Genomic DNA, 7,488 nt, shown 5'->3' with positions numbered 1-7,488 from the left:
GTGCCTTTTGTATTTGATTGCGGTGCAATTTCTGTATTTCATCGTCAATAAGACAGTCAGAGGGATACAGTAAACCTGAAGTGAAGCATCGGAATCTATAACTAGTGTCACAGGAGTGCTTCAATACATAGACAGTAAGAAGAGTCAGTGTTCTTGTAATTAAGTCGGCATTGTGCTTTTCTATTTAATTCCGATGCAATTTCTGTGTTTCATCTTCAATAAGAAGGTCCAAGGTATACATTAAACCTGAAGTCAAGCATCGGAATCTCAAACTGGTCTCACAGGAGAGGTTCAAAACATACACTGTAAGAAGAGCCAGTCTTCTTGTACTTGAGTCGGCATTGAGCTTTTCTATCTATTTCCGATGCAATTTCTGTGTTTCATGGTCAATAAGACGGTCAGAGGGATACAGTAAACCTGAAGTGAAGCATCGGAATCTATAACAAGTGTCACAGGCATGGTACAAAATATAGACAGTAAGAAGAGTCAATTTCCGTGTGCTTAAGTCGGCATTGTGGTTTTTCTAATTAATTCCGATGCAATTTCTGTGTTTCGTCGTCAACACGAAGGTCGGAGGGATACAGTAAACCTGTAGTGAAGCATCGGAATCAATAACTAGTGTCACGGGAATGGTTCAAAGCATAGGCAGTAAGGAGAGTCAGTTTTCTTGTACTTAAGTCGGCATTGTGCCTTTTGTATTTAATTCCGACACAATTTCTGTGTTTCATCTTCAATAAGAAGGTCCAAGGTATACATTAAACCTGAAGTCAAGCATCGGAATCTCAAACTGGTCTCACAGGAGAGGTTCAAAACATACACTGTAAGAAGAGCCAGTCTTCTTGTACTTGAGTCGGCATTGAGCTTTTCTATCTATTTCCGATGCAATTTCTGTGTTTCATGGTCAATAAGACGGTCAGAGGGATACAGTAAACCTGAAGTGAAGCATCGGAATCTATAACTAGTGTCACAGGAGTGCTTCAATACATAGACAGTAAGAAGAGTCAGTGTTCTTGTAATTAAGTCGGCATTGTGCTTTTCTATTTAATTCCGATGCAATTTCTGTGTTTCGTCGTCAATAAGAAGGTCCAAGGGATACAGTAAACCTGATGTGAGCATCGGAATCTATAACTAGTGTCACAGGAATGGTTAAAAACAAAGACAGTAAGAAGAATCAGTTTTCTTGTACTTAAGTCGGCATTGTGCCTTTTGTATTTAATTCCGATGCAATTTCTGTGTTTCATCGTCAATATGAAGGTCAGACGGATACAGTAAACCTGAAATGAAGCATCGGAATCTATAACTAGTGTCACAGGAATGGTTAAAACATAGACAGTAAGAAGAATCACTTTTCTTGTACTTAAGCCGGCTTTGTGCGTTTTGTATTTAATTCCGATGCAATTTCTGTGTTTCATCGTCAATAAGAAGGTCAGAGGGATACATTAAACCTGAAGTGAAGGATCGGAATCTATAACTAATGTCACAGGGATGGTTCAAAACATAGTCAGTAAGAAGAGTTAGTTTACTTGTACTTACGTCGGCAAAGTGCCCTTTTTAACTAATTCCGATGCAATTTCTGTGTTTCATCGTCAATAAGAAGGTCAGAGGAGTACAGAAAAACCAGAAGTGAAGCATCGGAATCTATAACTAGTGTCACAGGAATGGTTCAAAGCATAGACAGTAAGAAGAGTCAGTTTTCTTATAATTAAGTCGGCATTGAGCCTTTTGTATTTAATTCCGATGCAATCTCTGTGCTTCATCGTCAATAAGGAGGTCAGAGGGATACAGGAAAAGGAAGTGGAGCATCGGAATCTATAACTAGTGTCGCAGGAATGGTTCAAATCACAGACAGTAAGATGAGTCAGTTTTCTTGTACTTAAGACGGCATTGTGCCTTTTCTATTTAATTCCGATGCAATTTCAGTGTTTCGTCGTCAATACGAAGGTCCATGGGATACAGTAAACCTGAAGTGAAGCATCGGAATCCAAAACCGGTCTCACAGGAAAGGTTCAAATCTTAAACAGTAAGAAGAGCCAGTCGTCTTGTACATGAGTCGGCATTGTGCCTTTTGTATTTAATTGCGGTGCAATTTCTGTGTTTCATCGTCAATAAGACAGTCAGAGGGATACAGTAAACTTGAAGTGAAGCATCGGAATCAATAACTAGTGTCACAGGAATGGTTCAAACATAGACAGTAAGAAAAGTCAGTTTTCTTGTACTTAAGTCTGCTATGTACCTTTTCTATTTAATTCCGATGCGATTTCTGTGTTTCGTCGTCTATAAGAAGGCCCAAGGGATACAGTAAACCTGAAGCGAAGCATCGGAATCTAAAACCGGTCTCACAGGAAAGGTTCAAAATATTGACAGTAAGAAGGGCCAATCTCTTTGTACTAGAGTCGTCATTGTGCCTTTTGTATTTAATTTCCATGCAATTTCTGTGTTTCATCGTCAATAAGAAGGTCAGAGGGATACAGTAAACCTGAAGTGAAGCATCGGAATCTATAACAAGTGTCACAGGCATGGTTCAAAATATAGACAGTAAGTAGAGTCAGTTTCCGTGTGCTTAAGTCGGCATTGTGCATTTTCTTTTTAATTCCGATGCAATTTCTGTGTTTCGTCGTCAATACGAAGGTCGGAGGGATACAGTAATCCTGTAGGGAAGCATCGGAATCAATAACTGTGTCGCGGGAATGGTTCAAAACATAGACAGTAAGGAGAGTCAGTTTTCTTGTACTTAAGTCGGCATTGTGCCTTTTGTATTTAAATCCGGTGCAATTTCTGTGTTTCATTATCAATAAGAAGGTCCAAGCGATACTTTAAACCTGAAGTCAAGCATCGGAATCTCAAACTGGTCTCACAGGAGAGGTTCAAAACATACACAGTAAGAAGAGCCAGTCTTCTTGTACGTGAGTCGTTATTGTGCCTTTTGTATTTAATTGCGATGCAATTTCCGTGTTTCATCGTCAATAAGAAGATCAGAGGAATACAGTAAACCTGAAGTGAAGCATCGGAATCTATAACTAGTGTGACAGGAATGGTTCAAAACATAGACAGTAAGTGGAGTCAGTTTCCGTGTACTTAAGTCGGCATTGTGCCTTTTGTATTTAATCCCGATGCAATTTCTGTATTTCATCGTCAATAAGAAGGTCAGAGGGATACAGTAATCCTGAAGTGAAGCATCGGAATCTACAACTAGTGTCACAGGTATGGTTCAAAACATAGACAGTAAGAAGAGTCAGTCTTCTTGTACTTAAGTCTGCATAGTGCCTTTTGTTTCTATTCCGATGCGATTTCTGTGTTTCATCGTCAATAAAAAAGCCAGAGGGATACATTAAACCTGGGAGTGAACCATCGGAATCTATAACTAGTGTCACAGGAATGGTTCAAAACATAGGCAGTAAGAAGAGTCAGTTTTCTTGTACTTAAGTCGGCATTGAGCTTTTCTATTTAATTCCGATGCAATTTCTGTGTTTCATGGTCAATAAGACGGTCAGAGGGATACAGTAAACCTGAAGTGAAGCATCGGAATCTATAACTAGTGTCACAGGAGTGCTTCAATACATAGACAGTAAGAAGAGTCAGTATTCTTGTAATTAAGTCGGCATTGTGCTTTTCTATTGAATTCCGATGCAATTTCTGTGTTTCGTCGTCAATAAGAAGGTCCAAGGGATACTGTAAACCTGATGTGAGCATCGGAATCTATAACTAGTGTCACAGGAATGGTTAAAAACATAGACAGTAAGCAGAATCAGTTTTCTTGTACTTAAGCCGGCATTGTGCCTTTTGTATTTAATTCCGATGCAATTTCTGTGTTTCATCGTCAATATGAAGGTCAGACGGATACAGTAAACCTGAAGTGAAGCATCGGAATCTATAACTAGAGTCACAGGAATGTTTAAAACATGGACAGTAAGAAGAATCACTTTTCTTGTACTTAAGCCGGCTTTGTGCGTTTTGTTTTTATTCCGTTGCAATTTCTGTATTTCATCGTCAATAAGAAGGTGAGAGTCATACAGTAATCCTGAAGTGAAGCATCGGAATCTATAACTAGTGTCACAGGAATTGTTTAAAGCATAGACAGTAAGAAGATTCAGTTTTCTTGTACTTAAGTCGGCATCGTGCCTTTTCTATTTAATTCCGATGCAATTTCTGTGTTTCGTCGTCAATAAGAAGGTCCAAGGGATACAGTAAACTGGAAGTGAACCATTGAAATCTTTAACTAGTGTCACAGGAATGGTTAAAAACATAGACAGTAAGAAGAATCAGTTTTCTTGTACTTAAGTCGGCATTGTGCCTTTTGTATTTAATTCCGATGCAATTTCTGTGTTTCATCGTTAATAAGAAGGTCAGAGGGATACAGTAAACCTGAAGTGAAGCATCGGAATCTATAACTAGTGTCACAAGAATGGTTCAAAGCATAGACGGTAAGATGAGTCAGTTTTCTTATAATTATGTCGGCATTTTGCCTTTTGTATTTAATTCCGATGCAATTTCTGTGTTTCATCGTCAATAAGAAGGTCAGAGGAGTACAGAAAAACCAGAAGTGAAGCATCGGAATCTATAACTAGTGTCACAGGAATGGTTCGAAGCATAGACAGTAAGAAGAGTCAGTTTTCTTATAATTAAGTCGGCATTGAGCCTTTTGTATTTAATTCCGACGCAATTACTGTGTTTCATCGTCATTAAGAAGGTGAGAGGGATACAGTAAACCTGAAGTGAAGCATCGGAATCTATAACTAGTGTCACAGGAATGGTTCAAAACATAGACAGTAAGAAGAGGCAGTTTTCTTGTACTTAAGTCGGCATCGTGCCTTTTCTATTTAATTCCGATGCAATTTCTGTGTTTCGTCGTCTATATGAAGGTCCAAGGGATACAGTAAACCTGAAGCGAAGCTTCGGAATCTAAAACCGGTCTCACACTATAGGTTCAAAATATAGACAGTAAGAACAGCCAGTCTTCTTGTACTAGAGTCGGCATTGTGCCTTTATTATTTAATTTCGATGCAATTTCTGTGTTTCATCGTCAATAAGAAGGTCAGAGGGATACAGTAAACCTGAAGTGAAGCATCGGAATCTATAACTAGTGTCACAGGAATGGTTCAAAACATAGACAGTAAGAAGAGTCAGTTTTCTTGTACTTAAGTCGGCATCGTGCCATTTCTATTTAATTCCGATGCAATTTCTGTGTTTCGTCGTCAATAAGAAGGTCCAAGGGATACAGTAAACCTGAAGCGAAGCATCGGAATCTAAAACCGGTCTCACAGGAAAGGTTCAAAATATAGACAGTAAGAAGAGCCAGTCTTCTTGTACTAGAGTCGGCATTGTGCTTTTAGTATTTAATTTCGATGCAATTTCTATGTTTCATCGTCAATAAGAAGGTCAGAGGGATACAGTAAGCCTGAAGTGAAGCATCGGAACCTATAAATAGTGTCACAGGAATGGTTCAAAACATAGACAGTAAGAGGAGTCAGTTTCCGTGTATTTTAGTCGGCATTGTGCCTCTTGTATTTAATTCCGGTGCAATTTCAGTGTTTCATCGTCAATAAAAAAGCCAGAGGGATACATTAAACCTGGGAGTGAACCATCGGAATCTATAACTAGTGTCACAGGAATGGTTCAAAACATAGGCAGTAAGAAGAGTCAGTTTTCTTGTACTTAAGTCGGCATTGAGCTTTTCTGTTTAATTCCGATGCAATTTCTGTGTTTCATGGTCAATAAGACGGTCAGAGGGATACAGTAAACCTGAAGTGAAGCATCGGAATCTATAACTAGTGTCACAGGAGTGCTTCAATACATAGACAGTAAGAAGAGTCAGTATTCTTGTAATTAAGTCGGCATTGTGCTTTTCTATTGAATTCCGATGCAATTTCTGTGTTTCGTCGTCAATAAGAAGGTCCAAGGGATACTGTAAACCTGATGTGAGCATCGGAATCTATAACTAGTGTCACAGGAATGGTTAAAAACATAGACAGTAAGCAGAATCAGTTTCCTTGTACTTAAGTCGGCATTGTGCCTTTTGTATTTAATTCCGATGCAATTTCTGTGTTTCATCGTCAATATGAAGGTCAGACGGATACAGTAAACCTGAAGTGAAGCATCGGAATCTATAACTAGAGTCACAGGAATGTTTAAAACATGGACAGTAAGAAGAATCACTTTTCTTGTACTTAAGCCGGCTTTGTGCGTTTTGTATTTAATTCCGTTGCAATTTCTGTATTTCATCGTCAATAAGAAGGTGAGAGGGATACAGTAAACCTGAAGTGAAGCATCGGAATCTATAACTAGTGTCACAGGAATTGTTTAAAGCATAGACAGTAAGAAGATTCAGTTTTCTTGTATATAAGTCGGCATCGTGCCTTTTCTATTTAATTCCGATGCAATTTCTGTGTTTCGTCGACAATAAGAAGGTCCAAGGGATACAGTAAACTGGAAGTGAACCATTGGAATCTTTAACTAGTGTCACAGGAATGGTTAAAAACATAGACAGTAAGAAGAATCAGTTTTCTTGTACTTAAGTCGGCATTGTGCCTTTTGTATTTAATTCCGATGCAATTTCTGTGTTTCATCGTCAATAAGAAGGTCAGAGGGATACAGTAAACCTGAAGTGAACCATCGGAATCTATAACTAGTGTCACAGGAAGGGTTCAAAACATAGACAGTAAGAAGGGTCAGTTTCCTTGTACTTAAGTCGTCATTGTGCTTTTCTATTTAATTCCGATGCAATTTCTGTGTTTCATGATCAATAAGACGGTCAGAGGCATACAGTAAACCTGAAGTGAAGCATCGGAATCTATAACTAGTGTCACAGGAATGGTTCAAAGCATAGACAGTACGAAGAGTCAGTTTTCTTATAAGTAAGTCGGCATTTTGCCTTTTGTATTTAATTCCGATGCAATTTCTGTGTTTCATCGTCAATAAGAAGGTGAGAGGGATACAGTAAACCAGAAGTGAAGCATAGGAATCTAGATCTAGTGTCACAGGAATGGTTCAAAACATGGACAGTAAGAAGAGTCAGTTTTCTTGTACTTAAGTCGACATTGTGCTTTTCTATTTAATTCCGATGCAATTTCAGTGTTTCGCCGTCAATAAGAAGGTCCAAGGGATACAGTAAACCTGAAGTGTAGCATCGGAATCTAATACCGATCTCACAGGAAAAGTTCAAATCATAGACAGTAGGAAGAGCCAGTCGTCTTGTACTTGAGTCGTTATTTTGCGGTTTGTATTTAATTCCGATGCAATTTCTGTGTTTCATCGTCAATAAGAAGGTCAGAGGGATACAGTAAACCTTAAGTGCAGCATCGGAATCCATAACTAGTGTCACAGGAATGGTTCAAAACATAGACAGTAAGAGGAGTCAGTTTCCGTGTACTTAAGTCGGCATTGTGCCCTTTGTATTTAATTTAGATGCAATTTCTGTGTTTCATCGTCAATAAGAAGGTCAGAGGGATACAGTTAACCTGAAGTGAACCATCGGAATCTATAACTAGTGTC

This window comes from Schistocerca serialis, unplaced genomic scaffold (assembly GCF_023864345.2).
Source record: "Schistocerca serialis cubense isolate TAMUIC-IGC-003099 unplaced genomic scaffold, iqSchSeri2.2 HiC_scaffold_867, whole genome shotgun sequence".
NCBI lineage: Eukaryota > Metazoa > Arthropoda > Insecta > Orthoptera > Acrididae > Schistocerca > Schistocerca serialis.
The sequence above is the reverse complement of the archived record's forward strand: the minus strand, read 5'-3'. Positions refer to the sequence as shown.